Here is a 21,181-nt window from a genome sequence, read left to right on the forward strand (position 1 = left end):
CTTTCTTTCTTTCTTTCTTTCTTTCTTTCTTTCTTTCTTTCTTTCTTTCACCACTGTTTTCCATTCTACCTAATTTGTAAGGCAAGCCCTAGAGAAAAAGGTTTTTTTTTGTTGTTGTTCTTGTTGTGGTTTTTTTTTTCTTAATGAAGAAAAGTATATTTTAGTGGTCTTGGGAGAGCAGATCTTGGGGTAAGAAGATGAAGGCAGGATGTACCAGGCAACCAAATGGTAGAAGAGAGTTCGAATGTCGGCAGTCAGAACCTCTAACGCATTGGACAGCAATTAGATTTATCTGATAGGATAAAGGATATAAGAGTGGTGAAGCAAAGTATTCTAAAGTTTCCTGTTAAAGGGTTTTGGAAGCAATGCAGTTAATTGCCTGAAGTGTTCATTTCAGCCTCAGTTTCTAGGTCATAGTTTTAATAATGTACTCTTTTAAAAATCCATTTTATTTGATGTTACAAATCCAAGTCATTAGGGATTCACTTAGCCTGGAGAAACAATGACTAAGGAGTGATTTTTATCATGATCTTCAATAGTTACAATACAATGGCTAGAGGCCAGCTGTTCTCTACCTCCAAGAAGAAAGATCAGGGCAATGGGCAAAGGACCAGGAACTCAGATTCTGTCTTTTCTGACCAAGACAGTGAGTAGGATTTCTCATGGAAAGAAGCTGTGTCAGTTCTTTCTCTAGAGATTTAAGTATGTTTTTACCAGAAGGCAAATATTTATCATTGTTTTTTCTATTCCTTAGAGTCTATGATTCTATATTTAAAGAACTCAAGGCCCTTTGTTAGTTTTCAAAGAACCAAATATTCCATAGTGATTAGGGGCAACTAAATGTCATATTATATTGTGTATCTGCAGTTGGTTAAGATGGGAATAACACAACTCAAAAATACTTGTCAAAAGTGCCTCTTTCTTATAGAATCCCCAGAGGGTCATTATATTTTAAAGTCAAGGCATCCAATAAATGAATTTAACCTTTGGCTAGGGGTTCCAGAAAGAGCTCTCTGCTGAGCAAGGTACTTATCTGCAAAGAGATATACACAAATGTTCAGAATTACATGGTGTCAGGGAAGACAAATTGTTGGAAGTATCCAACATATTTTGAAATCCTGTGTACAGGAAATAGGGCAATAAAATATATCCTGTCATGGGGACTGGGTAATTGGGGAATCACTGAAATGAAGCCAGAACAGGAGGAGAGTCAGGAAGATGAATGAAGCTCTCTTCCTCATCAATATCATATTGACAGAGTACCAACAACATGGATGTTAGAAGGAAATCTGTAAGTGTGGCTGATGGATAGACCTGGGAGCTCTCTTTAGTTTTAATGGATTTATCTTTTGAGTTCATAACATCTTTTAAAAAAACATAAATAAAACATACAGGTATTTACTCCAGTCACCTCAGGTGTAATTCTGTTCTATAATGGATCTTTTCCTGAGAAGTACACGTTAGTGTATATTTCTTTCCAACTTAACTCATTACTCACATATTAGCCATCACCAACCAGGGGAAAAATTTCCTGAGCAAACATTTTACTCTCTTGATCCTACCCATTAGATTATGTTGATCTCTGACAGATGCAAGCAGAACAGGGGGTCATGTAAGAAGACATCCACACAAAGAGAGGGTGATACCCTGCCCAGGCAATCATCTGTTCTTTGTCATTACTTCAAATGCTAGTCACCTAGCAACAGGCAGTACTGATACCCACAGTAGCACCATGTGCTTTCTTCCTTTGTCTGCCATTGCCAACAGCCCTTGGCTCTTTGTGATAAGCAACTCCATCACTGTTTCTCTTTCTTATGTTTGCCCCACTTAACAGTCATTGTTTAGGATTGCAACCGTGCCCACATTTGTTAGATCCTTGAGCACCTGGAGGGACAGGAGTAGATTCAGAGAATGACTGAGCAGGGGATGAAAATGAGGTTGCATTATTTTCTTATCAACTCTCATAACTTATAAGGTAGAAGTGTAACCAAGGAATACTATTTAGAGTTTGAGACATGATGAAGTGTCACCAGATATTTTCAATGTATAACATGTGCCCAAATTTGATTCTATATAAGAATGAAGCTGTGTGGCACAGAAGAACTAAATTTGGAATCAGAAGATGTGTGTTTGAATTGTGGCTCTGATATATACATGAACTCTACGACCTCACTCCAGTCATTTTGCCTCTCCAGGCTTCAATTAATGGAAGTGTTGGATTAGGTCCCTCTAGGTCCCTTTCAACTCTGTCTATGATCTTTTGTCTCCATGTGTTACTACATAAACTGCCTTGACTGATTTCTGGACTCTCTCATTTAGTTGTTCCACTGTCAACTAAAATGAAACACATCCTGAACTAGACTCATCATCCTTATTCCCCTTAACCTTTTTAAACCTTTTGAAATAGTTGTCTACCTTCTCTGGCTTCATTCTCTTTCCTACATTGGTTTCAGAAATATACCCTTCTCCTACCTATCTTAATGGTTCCTTTGCTGCCTCCTACATTAGCAACTCATCCTTTTCTCATATTCTTAATATGAATGAATAAAAAACAAACAAAAATTTGTCAGATTTTTATTATGTGCTAGACACTTTGCTAAATGCTGGAACATTCACCAAAAATTTGTCCTTGGCCCTTTTTTTTTTTTCTTTCTACATGCTCTACATTTCCAATGTTTTTTATTTCCATGGCTTCCACCACTACCTCTGTGTGGATGACTCCCAAATTTAAATCTCTAGTTTTGACCTAACTTCAGAGCTCAACTTACATATGAGCCCTCTGTTGAAAAGCTCTCTGTATGTTCCAGGGGCAACTTAAGTTCAGTATGTTCAAAATTGAGTCTTTTTTTTCTCTTTTCTCCTAAACTTTTTGGCTACTTCCCCTCCCCACTCCCCAAGGACCTTGGTCTCCATTGTTCGTATTGGTGGATATCTTTAATTCTTCTCTTTCATATCAATTAATTACCAAGTCACATTGATGCTACTGTGATAATCTTTTCATCTTTCCCATCTTTTCTCTTACCATTGTCACTAGAATAGAATGGACCTTAAGTATTGTATTCCTGGACTAGTACAAAAGCTTTTTAAGAAGTCTTGTCTCCACTCATGCCTCTGTCCAATTCATTCTTTATAGTGTTGTCAAGCTAAACTATTTTATGAATAGATCTGGTCATGTCAATCCCCTGCTCAAAATGTTTAATGGCTCACTTTTGTCTACTGAGGACAACTCAGACTCCTTTGCCAGGCATTTGAGGATCTCAACAATGTAATTCCAGTGCAATTTTCCAGCTATGTCTCATTATTCTCTTACGCATATACTCTAATCCAGGAAATCTAGGTTATTCTTTTCCCCAATTGGACAATGTGTTCTCATATCTCAGTGCCTTCACACATGTTGCTCTCTCTGCCTAGAATATCTTCCTTCCTCCTTACTTGAATTCCTATCCATCATAAAACAAAGTATTTGAGAAAGTATCTCATACCAGTTTTATGGAAAAAATAGAGAATTGTTGGCTATAAAATAGTACAGTTGAATGTATTTGGAGCTTTTTGGATGACTGAACTCATAGGATTATAAAGATGTCTGCTGAAAGTGACCTTACAGGCTATCAGTTCTGAGCCTCATGTTACAGATGATGAAACTGAGGTACAGTGATTAAGTGACTTGATAAGGGTCATACAGCTGGTAAGTGCAAATTCAAGCCTACCACTCTATTCTCTACTAATGCTGCCTCTCAAAGAGTAGTTGTTAATGATTCAATGTGAATTTGGTAAAAATGGTTTCATTTCTAATGTTCCAGGGATCGTGATCCTAGACCCAGAAGCAGAAGCAAGAGCAATGGAGGAAAAAAAGTTTCAGAGACTAACTTAGACTTGATAGGAAAAAATACCTACTTATTAAAACCATTCAAAGTAGAATGGTCATCTTTGGACAGTAGCAGTTTCCTTCTCTTTGGAGACTGGACAAAGATTGGATGATCCCTCTTTGGTATGTTGTGATGATGATTGTTTTTCTGGTAGGAGCTGGAATAGATGGATACTGAAGTCTCTTCCAATTTTAGTATTATGAGATTCTGTGTTACTGTGGTTTAAATACTTTAACATTCCAGTAGAACTACGATATTGTACTGCCCTTTATTAGCCGTGCTATTGGATGAATCATTTCATCTCTAGACCCTCACATGAGTTTCCTCATCTGTATGATAATCAGGTTGTATTGATCTTTAAGATTCCTTTTAGCTCTGAATCTTTGATTCTATGCTTCCTCTAATTGTACAGATAACCTACCTCTCTTTTTCTATCAGTCTTAGTGTTAGCATCTTATCTCTCTGCATTAGGTTGCATGTCCTTTGAGGGCAAAGGCGAGTCTTGACTAACCATTGTATTTACCTCAACCTCAGAATTCTCTGCATGCAGTAGGGAATTAATGTTTGCTGATTGACTTCCAAATTTACTCTTCCTAATTATATCCCAATTTTGATTAGTGGCACTATTATGTCTCCAAGTCACCCAAGATTTAAAACATGGTTATTCTTGATTCATCACTCTTCTTTTTTTCCCATGTCCCACCATCCTGTCTATGATCTACAATGTCTATTTGTATTTACTTTTTCCTTTTTATCTTGAGGACTGAGACTCTAGTTTAGTCCTCATTACTTCTTGCCTGGGCTATTGAAATAGGTTCCTAATTGCTAAAGTTGAGAATATCTTTAAATAGGTACGTCATTTAGGCAGCTTTCTGAAATTTTAAATTATCTCCTGGGCTATCAAAGAGCTTGAATTATTGAGAGGAAGGAAGTAGAACTCTCTTAATACCTAGCCCAGTACTTCATACTTGTTTATTGAGTGGAAATTGGATCAAGTGGTATAACCTTTGACTTGACTTAATTTTTCTTTTTAATCAAGAAAATTATTTGACTAAGTTTTTTTTTTTCCCCATTGAATTGCCTAATGGTACAGGTGTTTTGATCTTCTGCATGTTTATATATACATAATACATATGTAGTGACAGGGAATATATACATATATACATACATACAAATACATATGCAAATATGCACACATGCTTGTGTATATATATGTATATGCACAAACATATATGAGTATGTATGTATATGTGTATGTATGTATATATGAGTGTATGTTTGTAAGGATGTACATGTATTAACCTTCAATAGTTTCTCCAACTCTTCACAGCTCTGTTGATCAATTTGGCATATGGTATTCTCTTGAATTCTTGAATTTTTTTTGTATTCAGACTGTTTCTCTTAATAGGCTTTAGGTAGCCTCTTTTCCCTTTTGTGCAGGGTTTTTTGTCTAATATTCCTTTTGTGTACTCTTTAACTCCTAGATCAAGGATGAGGACATACTAGTGCATGATACCAGGGTACAGGCTATATGAATAGAATGTTTCTGTATTAATTATCATACATGTGAGACATTTCAATTATAAAATTATATCAAAGGGGAATTCAAGTGAGCCAGTCTTCAAGAGAAGGATATATGAATTAAAAGGTATGCTAGACATGTAGAAAATTGAATAGAGTTGAAAGATTTAGTTGTCATCTCATTTCTGTCAAAAGCAACCAACTGGATATGAAGCATGACAACGAGAGAAGAACTAGGAATAATTCCATGGTTACAAATTTGGATGACTAGAAGAATAGTGGAACCTTGGATGGAAATAGGCAAATTTGGGTGACAGATGGGTTTTCAAATACCTAAAAGAAGGATTATTTCCTGTTTTCAGAGAGCAAGAAAAAGTTTGCATTTTCTTTAGAAGGCAGAGATCAGTGAAAAAGAACCTAAGCCAACAGGAGAGTAGTGGTAGTGATGAAACAGTTGAGGACTCTAGGGAACAATACTTGCTGAAAGGGAGGAAGTGGTGGCCATACAGATGCAGGAGATCCACGGCACTATTTAGACATCCAATACATTCATGGCAGATATATAGGTGGCATGATGAAATCAAATCTTCTTTCAAACCCTAAGCAAGTCACTTAATCTCTTTCAGCCTCAGTTTCCTTTTTTGTGAAATAAGAAAGTTGGACTTTATAGTTCCCAAGATCCCTTCCAGCTCCGAATCTATGGTTCTTTGGTTGCTTGGTAATTTTTAAAAATCATTTTTAGTAAAAAAGGATATGGTACTATTTTTTAAAGTTCCTTAATATATTCAAGGTAGAATGGAAAAAGAGCAGTTCTTTACACATTATGATAATTTTTTGACTGGAGCTGTAGCATGTGCAGAGAATACACCCTGATAAACCTGTCTCGGCAGATGGACTAAACCAGGTTGAGTGAGTTATGGGAATGTGTACCCCAAGCATGTGAAGAAAGCCATGAAGATGGGTAAAGCAGGAACTATGGAGTGCTTAGAGCTTAGTTAGACATCAAAGAAGCCAAGGTCATCCACTGCATCCCAGGCCATCACCAGTTGTCCTGTCTTTTGTCTTGCCACTAGACATCAATGACTTTGGAAGAGAAAGTGAGGCTGAGGACTTTGTACAACTCTTAACTCTAATTTATGTGCTAATCAAGACATGCCCTCATGATATCATTGTTTCTCTTCAAAAACAAAGGACAAACAACAGTTTTTTGACAATCAAAATTATCATCAGAGCATTGTAAAGCTAGAAGAGACCAGATTTTTGACGAGTAAAAGTGAATCTATAGTGAATATAAATTTATTGTAGTGTATCTCCTAACATACTTTGCAGTTGCTATATAGTCGGTTTATTTCTTAAGGGGGTGGAAAAATTTGATTCTGTTCCTGCATTTTGATGATAATTTAAGTATTTAACTTTGCTAGGTCTTTCATCATGTGTTTGGAGAATGCATTGCTAAATATAATATGCTGGACAGCTGGTTTGTGGGCTGCAGAAACTACAGCTGTTATGGAGTGAACTTTTGGTAAATATCTCATCACAGCACCAGCTGTAGGTCCCCAACACAGCAAAAGGTTTTTGTTTTCTTTTTACTCTGAGTCATCATTCTAGCTTACCCTTTAAACAAACTGAAGTGAGTTACAACATAAAGCCACTATTTAGCAAAATGCTAGACCCTTTAGAAGTCATTCATGGCCCAAGTAAGTGTAGTGATAGTACAGAAATCTGAGTATTGACTCTCTCCAGAACTGATACTTGACAAAATCTAGCCAGATACTTGAGGATGTTGGGGAAAAGATGCACAGATATTACAAAATAGGAACAAATCTTGAAATTACTTATTTCCCCTTTCAAAATGGGTCACAAGACTCAAGAAAAGACATGCCCAAATACAGACCACATCTTCCTTTCCAGTTTATTGCTATTGTCACTTAGTTAAGGTAATATTTGAGTCATTTATAGCAAGGGACCCTGAAGTGTCTGCAGTTACTCCACTGACTGATAAAATTCAGAGCTGACTGTGGGCATTTAGAGATGTAGTAAAAGAGTGTTAGCTCCTAGAAGTACATGTTTTTTATTCAAAGATTTTGTATTCAATAGAAAACAATTTTATGCATTTACCCTACTGATGATGGGTGACTTGCAACATCTTCATATATGAAAACAGCATATATAAAATTAGAAAATGGATTGCTTTTCTGTTGAAAATGAATTTGGAGTACATTTCTTGTCTTTCAAATGGAGGGAAGGATGCTATGTTTAGAAAAAATACATAATTACCTCTTTTATTTATACCATAAAAACTGTTGATCCATCTAAAATATTTCAACAAAAAATGAAATGTAATCATATAGTTGATATGATGTCCAAATGAATTTGCTCTGAATTAATTACCACTAATGATATAATGCTGAAATGTTAATGTATTCAGCTTAAACTAGAGGTGTGATGAGGAATTACGTATTGACTAGGAAGTTAGCTGAAATTTAATTTCTCTCATTTGTCATTTTTCTTGTTGTTCAGTTGCTTTTCAGTTGTATCCAACTCTTCCTTATCCCATTTGGGAATTTCTTAGCAAAGATATTGGAGGGGTTTTCCATTTCCTTCTCCGGCTTATTTTACATCAGAGGAAACTGAGGCAAACCAGGTTAAGTGATTGCCCATGATCACACAGCCAGTCAGTGTCTGAGGCCAGATTTGAGCTCAGAAAGACTCATCTTCCTGACTCCAGGTGCAGCAATCTATCTACTGACCCACCTAACTGCCCCAATTTCTTTCATACTTTCTCTAATTTTACTTGTCATTTATATTTTAAAAAATAGACATAGATGGGATAATGTTATAGTTGCAAGGTATAGCAGAGCTCATCTAACCTACTAATTTCCTTTACAGACGAAGAACTGAAGCACAGAGAAGTTCAATGACTCCCCAAGGTCATAAAGTTAGTGGTAGAACTGGTAGGCAATGCAGTGCATGTAGTAGAGATGCACCTGAAGTAAGGAAACACCTGGTTTTGAATCCTGACTCTGAAAGATAGTAGTTTTGTGACCATGGCAAATCCCTTATCCCATCTGTGCCTTAGTTTCCTCATGCATAAAATAGGAATACATGAACAAGGATTGTTGTGAGGGTCAAATAAAGGTAATATATATAGGGTTCTGTCATCTTAAAGCTGTATGTAAAGATCATTCATTATTTTTAACTGCAACCATAAGCCAGGACTTGAAGCTCCCAGGTATTGTTTTATCTACTATACTACATACAAAATACTGCAATAGTCTTGTCTATATGGTACCAAACATTAAGTGGCACACTTGAAAATCCAGTCCGTTATCTCTCTCTTTACATATACTATCTTATTCAATCATCACCAAAGCCCTATTAGTCATTATTGTTATTATCTCTGTTTTGTAGATAAGGAATCTGAGGCTGAGAGACATTAAATGACTTGCCCTCTTCATACGGTTTGTACATTTCTGAAGAAAAGTTCAAGCAGGTCTTTCTTAACTTTGTAGTCAGCTTCTATCTATTATACCACCTAGCTGGCTTTGCAGAGTTTGTCTGGGGTCAGTTCTCCAAATCCTTTTTCTTTAGCATTTAAGTCTAAAGTGGATTGTAATATCAGCTAGTTGGCCCCTGGAACTCTAAAGAAATGATATGGAGGAGAGTTAAATTCTTGGGAAGCTGCTTAGATTCTACTGTTAAGTTAAGAAGAATAGGTCTAAGGTGATTTGTGCTCACTCAGAGATTTGGAGAGCATTAAAAGGAGACAAGGCAAGACTGCTAAAGACAAATTTCCCATTTCACAAACTGCTCGAAGCTAGTTCTGAATACAAAAATAACAACGCTGATTTTTTCAGTTCAAAAGCAAAAATAGTAGTTACTATATAGGAAATTCTGTAGTGTATCTCAAATGTGTCAGTACAGTTTTAATAACTTAAATAACAATACTGAACTGACACTTTTGGGACAGCCTGTATATTTTCTTGGTAGCTAATATTGTTTAGGGGTGGGGGTTGGGGAGAATAAAAGAGACAAGAGCAAAGATTAGGAGACAGTTGTGTTATGGATTTACTATTTGGCCAAATAATTTTGTTTCCTCAAATGGATCTGGGTAGTTTATATTTCTTATTGAACTAGCAATTTTTACATTTTGTAGCTTCAGCAAGAAAACTATTCATTCTCATGATCTTTGTGGGCTTTAAAAAGCATACTTAAGAGGGTTGATTTATTTTTGTGGAGTCAGCCAACAACCACTTATTCACCTCTTCTGCAATTAACATTTACCAGTCAAATTACATGTCACTTTTGCTTGAACAATTCTATTTAGCCAGAAATCCAAACCACTCAGGAAAGCAATTTCAACTCTGACTATACTTTTTCCATTGATATGGTTCATCAGTTTTAGCAACAATATTTATGGAAAATGTGTGTGTATATATATATATGTATATCATAATCGGGCTAAAGACAAAGTAGTAGCCTGGATATATGAAACTGGGCTACTAACACAATTGAACTTCAGAGCTTTACAAAATAACAACAAAAACCAAGGGCCATCATGAGAGCAGCCATCTGTAACACTATGTAAGGTTTTATAAACATCTCATTCAAACCCTACAATATCCCGGTAGGGAAGGTGCTACATGTGTTATTATCTATATTTTGCAACACAGTGCTATAAAGTGGTTACTTAAAGTGGTCCAATAGTGTTCTCTGTGACTGTCAGCAGTCAATTATATATGTTGTATTAAATGGGGCAGAACAATGTGACAGCTTATTCTAAATGCCGACATCTATAAACACACACAAATATACATACTCACACTTGAATTGCTTCCCTGGAATTCCAAAGTACAAATAGATTTTAGAATATTATTTAGATATTTCAGACACTAATACTGAATGGGCATTGTCTCACTCAAAGTGAGAACCTGAAAAGACCTTAGCTTAAAAGGGCCAAGGTCTCCCACTGCATCCTGGGCCATCTCCAGTCATCCTGATCGATATCTGGCCACTGAACCCAGATGACTCTGGCGGAGAAAGTGAGGCTGGTGACCTTGCACAGCCCTCCCTTACTCAAATACAAGTCAATTGCAAGTCAAGTCATCATCTCACTGATGTCATAGTCTTCGAGAAAGAAGGACAAACCACACAGCAGAGGAGGAGTCTCAACTCCTAATTAGGTCTCAACCTAATAGATTGAATAACAGCCAACGTTTGGAAAGCCCTTTGGATATATTACCTCATTTGAGCCTCACAACATACCTGTGAGGTAGGCCTATTATTATTTTAATTTTACAAATGAGGAAATGAATAGGATAAGTGCTTTGCCAATATTTGCCAATAGGCCTTGTTGATGCCAAGTCCTTCTATGACATGCTGCCTCTTACTTAAATTGATTGTCTGCAATGATTGATATGTTGTTCAATTCAGCTTCATTTTTATTAAGAAAACAGTGCCACAGAGCCTCTAGAAATTGAAGGTTAAAATGTATTTATGGCCAAACCAAAATGCCTATATTGTTGTTGATTACACAGCTAGGCCATTATCACAAGTTGGGGAAAAATTCTAAAGGAAAGTAATTGATACAGTTTAGATCACCCTACACTCCTTTAAAAAAAGACTTTCAGCTTTAAATAAATTTTTTATTGGGTGATAGGAAACCAACATGTAATTTTCATGAACACTAATCTATTGTACTATAAAGGAAAATCTTTATTTGAAACTCTAAACTTTCACATTTTCTCTCTTCAAGAAAGGAGAAAAATGATAATTTTTGTTTCTGATTTACAGAATCATCATAATTGAAGCGACTTCAGAGGTCATCTCGTCCAATTCCTTCATTTTACAGGTGAAGAAACTGAGACCAGAAGATGTTAAATAACTTGTTCAAAATCACACAAATAGTAGGTGGCTAATCTGGGATTCTTCAGGTTTATTGGAATAAACTTGCCAATTTGTAATTTCCCTAGAGTGTATGCAGTTGTGCTAGGTGAAGAAAAATATCAGCTAGATTTAGGGGCAAAGACAAAGTAAATAAAATACAACAAACTAGTATAAATTCAGATATCTTGCTAAAGCCAATAGAAAAGCAGTGAGTTAGGCAGAAGAGGTAAACTAGAGAAGCAAATTAACTCCCAGATATCAAAGCTAAAATGGCCTACTCAGAAAGATTGATGCATCTAGTAAATCTTGCATTTGCCAAGTACCTTGGGTTGCTAATGGGTTAACATGTTGGCATCCAGAAGAGTGGGACAGCTGAGAGGACATGTGCAAATCTGCTAATGACACTACTCTATGGGAAATAAATAAGGCACTTGCTTAAAGTGACATATGGCCTTGACTTTTATTAAATTAATAAAGAAGAGTCTAGGGAACAATAATTGGTTTGCTGTTGTTTACTTTTATCGCCATGCATAATATAGCAAAGACTATAATTTACACAAAGTGGATGCACATACTGATATACCAATGCCTCTTTAAAATTAAAATCCCAAACAAATAAAAATCCAGGAAATGGCAAATGTATAAAGCAGGGCTTGCTTTCTTCATGCAATATGCAATTCAATGAGAGGGGACATGGTATAGTGGGAAGAGGGTGTGTCTTTAAGTCACAAAGACTTAGGTTCAAGTCGTGACACAAGATGGCACAATCCATTTGGCCTTAGAAAAGTAACTTAAATTGTCAGTGCTTCAGGCAACCAGTAAGATGTTAAATTAGATACGATAGTTGATGGGTTCTAGTGGAGAAGAACTGTATAATGAAAACTCACTGTGACAATTATATTAAAGTTCTATCAAAAACAATGTAATTCAACAATATAATTTGAAGGTGTGTTAAGAGGATATTATAGTAAGAATAAGTTTTGTTGCCTTAATAAGATAGTAGGAATAAATTTGTCAAATTAGCATAACCAACTCCAATTTTTCTTAAGCTTCTACTTTGTGATTGAGTTGTTCTGAATAAATTGTTTTTCTATGAGTTGTATAGAATAAATTACATAATAAGATAGGCACTTGTGTGATGCGATCAATAACTGATAGACATATATGGACCCTATAATAGGACAGACTACCAATGAAAAATATTAGAAACAACTTTATGAGTAGTTTATATAATGAACTAGCAATCAAATTATATGGCAAACAAATTATGAACATCCATAGCTAGAATTGTAAGAAAGCTACTAGCCATAAACCTGCTTGCTCCTGGATTGTGGTTAGTATAGGCTCCCATGTTTCACTTGCAGCCATATTCACTGGAGGGTAGTGCAGATTGATTGGAGAGTTGCCAGATAACCATTTCAGAAGCAGACGTGTAGCCTCTGGTTGAGTAGAGAGGAAACATTGTCATGAGTAAAGTATAAAGGAAGGGTGCTTAGTTTATCAGTTTATGATGGCCTCTTTTTGATGAAGCTATGCTGGCTTTTCAAGCTCATCATGCCCTTTTTTAAATATTCAAAAATCATTCATTAGGGGAAAAAAGGGAAAAATTCTAAAATTTTACCAGAAAGGTCACTGACAGTGAAACCAGGCCTCACAATTATCAGTTCTTTTAATATCCTGAGATATAATTCACATTGTCCTGGTGACTTGAATTCATTAGTGGTAGCTAGGTGCTCCTTATGATCTCCCTACTTATTTATAGTTTTAATTCCCTATTAGCCATTTTTTATTACTTTTTTTCTGTCCACTCCCCTTGGCAGAGAAAACAAAATAACACACACACACACACACACACACACACAGACACACACACACACACACACACACACACACAGAGTGATCCTACCTTGTTTTCCTTGTCTGCTATCACTGTCCCTCCCCACACAAGGAGTGGTGGAAGACAGCCTAATAGAATAGAAAGAATCATGGATTTGCAGTCATAGGACCTGAGTTTGAATCCTATCTCTGCTATTTACTAATTTTGTGACATTGGACAAATTACTTAACCCTTTTGAATCTCATTTTTCTCATCCTCAAAATGATAGGATTGAATTGTATGACCTGTAAGCTCCTTTTCAGCTTTAAATCTATGACTCTATCCCTTCCTGGTTACTCATCTTTTCCCCAATATAGCTAAAATGCACATGCACAATGCTTTAGCTTTTGTCCTTAGCATTTCTTTCAGGCTTCAGTTCATTAATTCCTCTTCCAAATTTAATTTACAATTCCCCACAGGATGATATGGTTTAGTTGGGATTAAATACTAGTTATTAAACAGATAAATTTCATTCACCATAAAAGGCCAATTTCATCTATCTGCATGATTCCAAAATGAATTCATTTTGTAGTTAGTCGATAATTTATCCAAATTTCATTTAAAAAAGTAAAGTTGTTTTAGTCATAGATGTTGATAGAGGATTAAGACCTGTTGAGTCCTTCATAATGCAGTTCTTTGCATTTTTGCTGCTGCTACTCATCATCCCAATCTCCTTTTGCATGAGCTGGTGACTCAGAGGAAGTAACTGAGTCAGCAGTAGACTGAGGCATTGCTCAGAGAATAAGGGACTGCCAGGCTGAGACCTCCCAAGCTTCCAGAATAAAAATCCCAAGCTTTCAGAGAACAGCTTAAGTTTGGATAATGCATGAACTTCATAGCATTCCTTGTATCTCTAACCCCCTTGCATCTGCTCATTCTGTCTTAGGCTGAACTTGACAACTTTCACCTCATGCCTGGACTCTTGCCAAAGCTTCTAAATTAAATCTTTCTGCTTCCAATTTGTTTCTTCTTGAGCCTTACCTAAAATTATCTTTTATTTACTTCGTATATATGTTCCATTTACTTATTTGGCTATGCCTTGCTTGCCCAAAGTAGAATGTAAGCACCTTGAGGTCAGGAAGTAATTATTATTGTTATTTTTTGTGTATCTCTAGCATCTAACACAGTTACTCAAACATACTAGTAAATGTTCTTGGAATTGAATTGATGGCTAGTCATTTATCACTACCTGTAATTCAATGGAAGAAACATTAAGTGTAGATTAGTTAAGGCACTATGCAAGATACTGAAATTCTTAGACATTGAGGAGTCCATCAGAATATGCTATCTGGTATTGCTAGCTTTCTTTTTTATGTATATCTCCTGTCTATTCTACTTGTTAGCATTTAGGGCCATCTAGGGACAGTCAGTGAAAGAAAAAATGATGTAGGTGGTGGTGGTGGTAAGTGCTGTCTAGCTACAGTGTATTTAGGTGGAAGTTAGAGTTCAGGGCTAGTTTCACAGGGGTGATGACAGAAACATATATCATGGAAAGAAAGTTGAGTTCAACATGTGTGGAAACTCTTTGCTGACCTTCCATTTTTACTACGGTATCAGTAATCTATATTTTGATTCTACCATACTTACCCAGTGTTGCTGGGACTTCTTTCTCACAGTAGTATGAAAGACAAACAACAATAACAATTCTTCCACAAAAGAATATTAACTGTTTAGAGATTACCCATACCAAGGGGTATATTAGCTCTTTTGTCGGTTATGCTCAGGAAAAGAACTCTTAGGTGAATATATATATATATTTAAACCTTGGTTCTCTTCAGTGGGAAGGCACCTTTAAATGTACTTGATACTCAGTTTGAGGGTGAATAATTCCTTTTATTTATTTATTTATTATGTACTCTTGGTAGCTAGTTCTATTTATTCTATTTATTATATGCTCTTGGTAGCTAGTTCTAGAGCCAATAAAATGATCCTGAAGCTACCAGGAGCAACAAAGGAGGGGCAGAAAGGATTGATGGTCTTTTTCTTACTTTTCTGCAACTCTACCCAGTTATTGTCTTCTCTTACATCTATCTTCTGCATAATGCTTAGAACAGAGCAAGTACCCAATAAATAAGTTGACTAAATGATTTTGCTTAATTAAGCATTTACTTGTTTTAAGTGTAGGCCTATTGTTTTACAGTGTTGTTTCCTGAAACCTAAGCACATCCAAGAAATCCCCTCAAGATTTATGTAGGGGTAGGAGAACTTTGTTGTCCTTACTGACAAGAAAAGCTAATGAAGATGTTGTGGTCTGAGAGGCTGAGACCCCTGAAAGTACAGGAGTACAGGACAGGGTCATCTGGAATGAATTCACAGATTCAAACATTCTTTAAGTCAAGTTGGGAAAAAAAGTTTATGTTATGCTTTTCAGCAGATAAGGATTCTTAAGGAACCTGCAAGAGACTGAGGATAGAGCTAGGGTTTATGTGGAAAAGGGCATGGGAAAGGAATGTCAGGGATACTGATTAGGTAATCTAAAGGTTCAAGTGTCTTTGGGAGCTATGGATGGGAAAGTGTAGGGAGTATACCAGACAGGGAGGGGAATGTCAGAGGCATGGATCTTGGGAATCTGGCAGGAGGAAGAGTCCCTGGGCCAGCCAGGCACAAAATTCCTTGGGCCAGACAAGACACCCCTCTCTCTTTGTCCTAATTAGAGAATGCTCTGCAACAAGGGAAAGCTTTCTCACAAGACAGGAGCTTACTAAGGAATTGGGAGACTTCCAGAGACATGATCTGAGGACTGGGGCCTGAGCAGCCCAGCACTCTCTCACCCAGCTTTGTGTAGCTGCACCAGGGAGAGAGATAAGGGTCTTGCTGGGGCCCACTATGAGTAATTGCTGGATACAATGTCCTTGGGTTGTTAGTGATTGTCAGAGACAGTGTTTCTGAGACTAGGGAGAAATTGGGGTCCAAGTACAAGCACAAGCACCCAAACACAAGCACCCAAGCACCCCATCAGAGAGTTTTCTCAAATACTTAAGGGTTGACAACAATGACTATTTCATTGCACAATAATTGCCACCACGTAATTGTCACACCTTCTTTTTTCAGTCCAAAAATTCATTTACAACCTTTCATTGAGTAAATGTCCCATGGCATAATTCTATTCATCATGCCACTTAAAATATAAACAGAGCAGCAATATATTCACCAGTGGCATATAGATATGCATTTATCTCTCACACATTGCGTGCCTTGAGCCTAGAATTCTCAGTGCATGCACGTTGTCAGTATATTTCTGAAAGCCGACTTGCATGGTTTTTTAGAGCTCTGAAGCACTAACTGTATTGTCACTCAACTCAACGAAGAGCCGTAGGCACAAGGGGAGTGGGCGGGTAGGCGAAGCAGCCGTGCATAAGTTATGTCATATGGTAAGACTTACATCTTCCCATGCTAACTAAACTGTTCAGTTCATCTGCCAGCAATATAGTTTAGTAATAGATGATTTTTAAGGAACACCAGCACAATTTTTTAAAAGTTCACAGAATAGTCACACCTTACTTTTTTTTGCAAAAAAATTTGGCATAAAATCTATGATGATTATTCAGTGAAATATGGTACTAGAAAAGCCTTCAAAGTCTGACCAACTACTAGAGGCAGTCAGTAACAATGACAATAATATACACTTTGTTTGCAAAGTCCTTTACACACACATCATTTAATTTGAGCATCATAACAAATGCATGAGGCAGGTACTACTTTTATATTAGGTCCATTTGTCAGATGAGGGACCTGAGGTAAGAACAAACCAATGTCTGAGTCTTATCATTTTAAATCTCCCTCTCTCCTGTCTCTGACTTCATTGAACCCCTTTACCTCTTTCTGGTTTCAGACCACATTGCCCCCAACCTTCCTCCCCTCCCCCATTTCTAATGCCTTTCCCATCACCCTTGCTGACTTTGAACCCAGGTCCTCCCCTTTCTAGCTGGACCTTCTGATTCCATTGAAATGTGTGCTCTCTCTTTAGTCTTATCTCTTATGTCAGCTGATAGCAAAGCTTCTATTTCCTTGTCAGTGTCAGGTACTCATTGAAACTTATAGAAATAGACTGATTGGTTTCACTACATAATCATAGCCACAACTACCCCTTATTGATGCTTCATGAATAAATGAATGAGAGACTGATTGAATGAGTGAATCTATTGAAGATATAGAAAAGGAACTCAAGGAGAAGATACTTTAGTCTTGTGCATTGTGGTAATTATATATATATATATATTACAATAATAAATTTATGGGAAAATTTAGTGTGTAAAGCATGATCTCTTCCATGGAACTATTTTCCTCCATTATTTAAATGAACTATTTATTTTCTTCTAAGATGCCAAGGCATAGGACCCCAGCTACTCCAATTTAAAAGAAATAGGATACTTCTAAAAATGTTTGTCTCAATATGAAAAATTAAACTAGGTATGATTTTGCTGATTACCATAGGTTATTGGATTGAGCCTCAGTTTTTGTACACTAAGAAGATTTAATGATGTACCATCCCTTAGAGTAAGAGGGAGAGAAAGGCATGTCTTAGAATTTGAATCCATCTCAAAACAAAAAGAAAACAATTAGAAATAAGTTAAACTTTTGAATTTGATCATATGAATAATACATCATTTAACCTCTCATTTTCCTGATTTGTACAATAGGAATGTCACCTACTTCATGGGGTTATTTCTATGTTTAAATGAGACCATGCATGCTATATAAATTTGAACTGCTATCACAATATGAAGTAAGACTTTAATTCTATACACAATCATGAGAACACTTTGTGTTGTTATATTTTGATGTTTCTATCACCTCTGGCTAGAATTAGAGCATAATTATAATGTATGTTTCTGATTAGTTTTCACTTAGCATGTTAAAATAGTGTTAAATAATGTGTAATACTTGCTCTGTGTGTTGTTCAAATAAATTATCTTTTCACCTTACTTGCAGAGTATTCACTCAATGAATAAGGGACTGAAAGTTTGACATCTTTAAAGAATATACCTGTAATTTAAAATTCCTAACCTTTTCAGACTCCTTATTCATAACACCCATTCCTTCTCTCTACAATTCATCCAAACTGTCTTTCTTGATCTTAAAAAACCCAGCACTCCATTTCCAAGTCTCTTTGCCTTATAATTGCTATCCTCTATGCCTTGGGATGCTCTCCTTTCTCACCTTTTACTTACATCCTTGAAGACGCAGCTCAAGAACTACCTTCTACATGACACTTAAACCTATTGATGGCCTTCCTTCCTAAATTATCTGATTTATTTTTAATCAATCAATTGATATTTATTAAGTACCAGATGCAGGCTAGGTGCAAGTACAAAGAATGAAATAATCCCTTCTTACATTGAGCGTACATTCTGATGAGGGAGACAAGTACATGTAAAAATAAATATACCATGAATATTAAGTTAATAAATACAAATACAAACAAACTAGAGTAGTTAAATCCAAGGCAGTTTTTTTTGGAGGGAGAGCATTAGGCAGTTGAGGCAGGATCATCATGCAGATGATGGTGCCTGAGCTGTACCTCAAAAGAAGAGAGGGACTCTTTAAGGAAGGGAGTGTATATTCCAGACTTGTGGAATGGCCAGGGCAAAGGCATAGATTGAGTATTGGGTATGAGGAACTGAGGAAAGTCTAGTTTAACCAAGTTGCATCATGCTGGAGTAATTTCCTATGAGACTGAGAAGCTAGTTTGGGGCTGTATTGTGTAGGGTTTTAAATCTAAACAGAAGAGTTTATATTTTATTGTATAGGGGAATCACATGGTCAGATCTACAGTTAGTGAAAATTATTTTGACAGAAGTGTATAGGATATATTGGAGAAGTGAGAGATTTTATCTAAAGAGACCAACAAGGGAGCTGTTGAATAATTTAGGAGTGAAATGATGAGAACCAAAGAGGTAGCTGTGGGAGTGGAGATCAGGGGACAAATTTGAAAGATATTTCAAGAGTTAAAATGTCAAGATTTAGCAACTTGGGAGATGTCATTGGTTCTCTTCAAGAATGATGGATGAGCAGCAAGAAGTGTCCTGGATCTTGATGCAATCATCACAATGTCATATAGAAGCATCTGGGAACCCTCACTGTCTAAAAGAAATCTGGCCTTAATGGGGATCTTTTCCATCAGGGTGTTAAATAACTTTGGTGAGAGTTATCTCCTTGCTTCATGCCTTACCTAATTTTTTTAGCAGAGTTCATTGAACAAGGTTATTTCTACATATTTTAAAAAGTTCCGAATCATCTTGATTTATAGATGAAAGACATCTTGAGATGAAAGAGTTAGCAAGTTGGGATGTTTGTTTTATCTTTTTGTTACTTTGAATGTTTGAGCAGTAAGGTCTGACTTTTTTTTTCATGTTTTTGTATTTTACCTTCCATACACAATGAGAGTCAACCCTTCAATGCCCTCATTCTTGAAGAGGACCAATGACATCATGAGAATAATGTCTTGACTTGCACATGAACTGGATTTAAGTGAAGTAGAGCTGCACAAAGTTGTCAGCTTCCCTCTCTCTTCCAGAGTCATCAAAGTCTAATCAAGATGACTGGTGATGGCCCAGTATTCAGAGCCCAGGATACTGCAAAATCTTTTGGAAGAGATCTATAATCATTAAAGGAGTTCCATCCACATGAGAAAAACCAAGTGGATGAATAATGTCTATTTTCTATATTTCAACATGCATTTAGTTAGATATCTTCTGACCTTGTCTAGCAGTATGTCAATCTGGGACAGTTAACGTAGGTGAACAGTAAGCTGATTTCAAAGCTGAAAGTAGGAGAGTAGTCTGAATTCTGTTCAGGTATTTATATAGCTCTTTTGCTTGCCTCAGGTTGCCCATGAAATAAGAGGCCCGTCTTTCTAATAATGACATTTTACTGGTGTTGCTGTATGATAGCCAATATTGAAGCACCATTGCTTCTAAAGAGATAAAGATGAGCATCACACAGAAGGCAATGGGGAGGTGTACTGTGAGTGTAAGCAAGCTGTAACATGTAACTAATGAGAAGCTTCAAAGGAGAACAGGAATAATAGACATCATCAAGGAATTATATGTGTCAAATCCTGAAAATAAATGACCAAAGAACCAGAGAAGTTACATACCAATCGTTAACTCTGAAAAGTAAAATAGTAAACCAAAGAGCCAAAGAGGTTATTACACCAACTGTCAACTTTGACCAAAGAGCCAGAGGTTAGAGCAAAAGCTTTATACTGTTAACTCTGAAATATCAAATTAAATCAAAGAGCTCACAAAGTTAAAAGCAAAAAGCCTTCTTTATTCCATTGGAGGAGGGAAACTAGACATATGTGTTAGAGTCTGCTCTAGGACTGAGCAGACCCAAGGGAGTGAGACTAAGCCTTGATACAGGGCTTCATGACTGAAATGTATTTCCTGAATGTGCTTGGCTGAGCTCAGGTACCACCTGGGGCTGGTTTAAGCCAATTCTGTGATTTAGCTGCAGCTGATTTCATCCAGAAAGACAGTTCAAAGGATTGTTGTTATGCCAAGTTCAGGGCACAGCTGGCTGGGCCTTAGCTTCAGAAAACAAGATGTCCCTTAACAGTAAGAAAAAAAAGAGAATAAAAAGAAGAGTGGTCTTGAGGTATAGGCCCTGACATTTGACAAGAAGAGAAGTTGGTCATACAAGAAGAACAGGATGTAGCAAGTACCTTCTGATCTCACTTTCTTGGAGTGAGGTGTGCTAAATCTCCTTTTCAGGGTTCTAAATTATTGGGGGTGGGTGTCGGAGGTTTTTTATTTATTTAATTGTGTTCCTTTCACAATTAGGTATGAGTGACTGACTAGGGCCCAAGTTCCGTTTAATCTCATCACACTAATTAGCTTTTACAAAGGAATATTTACCTTAAAGCTAGAGCAATAATAAAAGGATAGACATTTCTTCCACACCTATGGACACACTCTTTCCTCCCCTCCTTAGTCTCTGGGGAGAGTGGCCTCAGACAGAACAGTTTCCATATAATATTGGTCTCACTAAATTCACATGCAAATGTAACATAGCTGTTATATGAGTTCTC

Source organism: Vombatus ursinus, unplaced genomic scaffold (assembly GCF_900497805.2).
Source record: "Vombatus ursinus unplaced genomic scaffold, bare-nosed wombat genome assembly UNPS02014781.1, whole genome shotgun sequence".
In the NCBI taxonomy this organism is placed as follows: Eukaryota; Metazoa; Chordata; class Mammalia; order Diprotodontia; family Vombatidae; genus Vombatus; species Vombatus ursinus.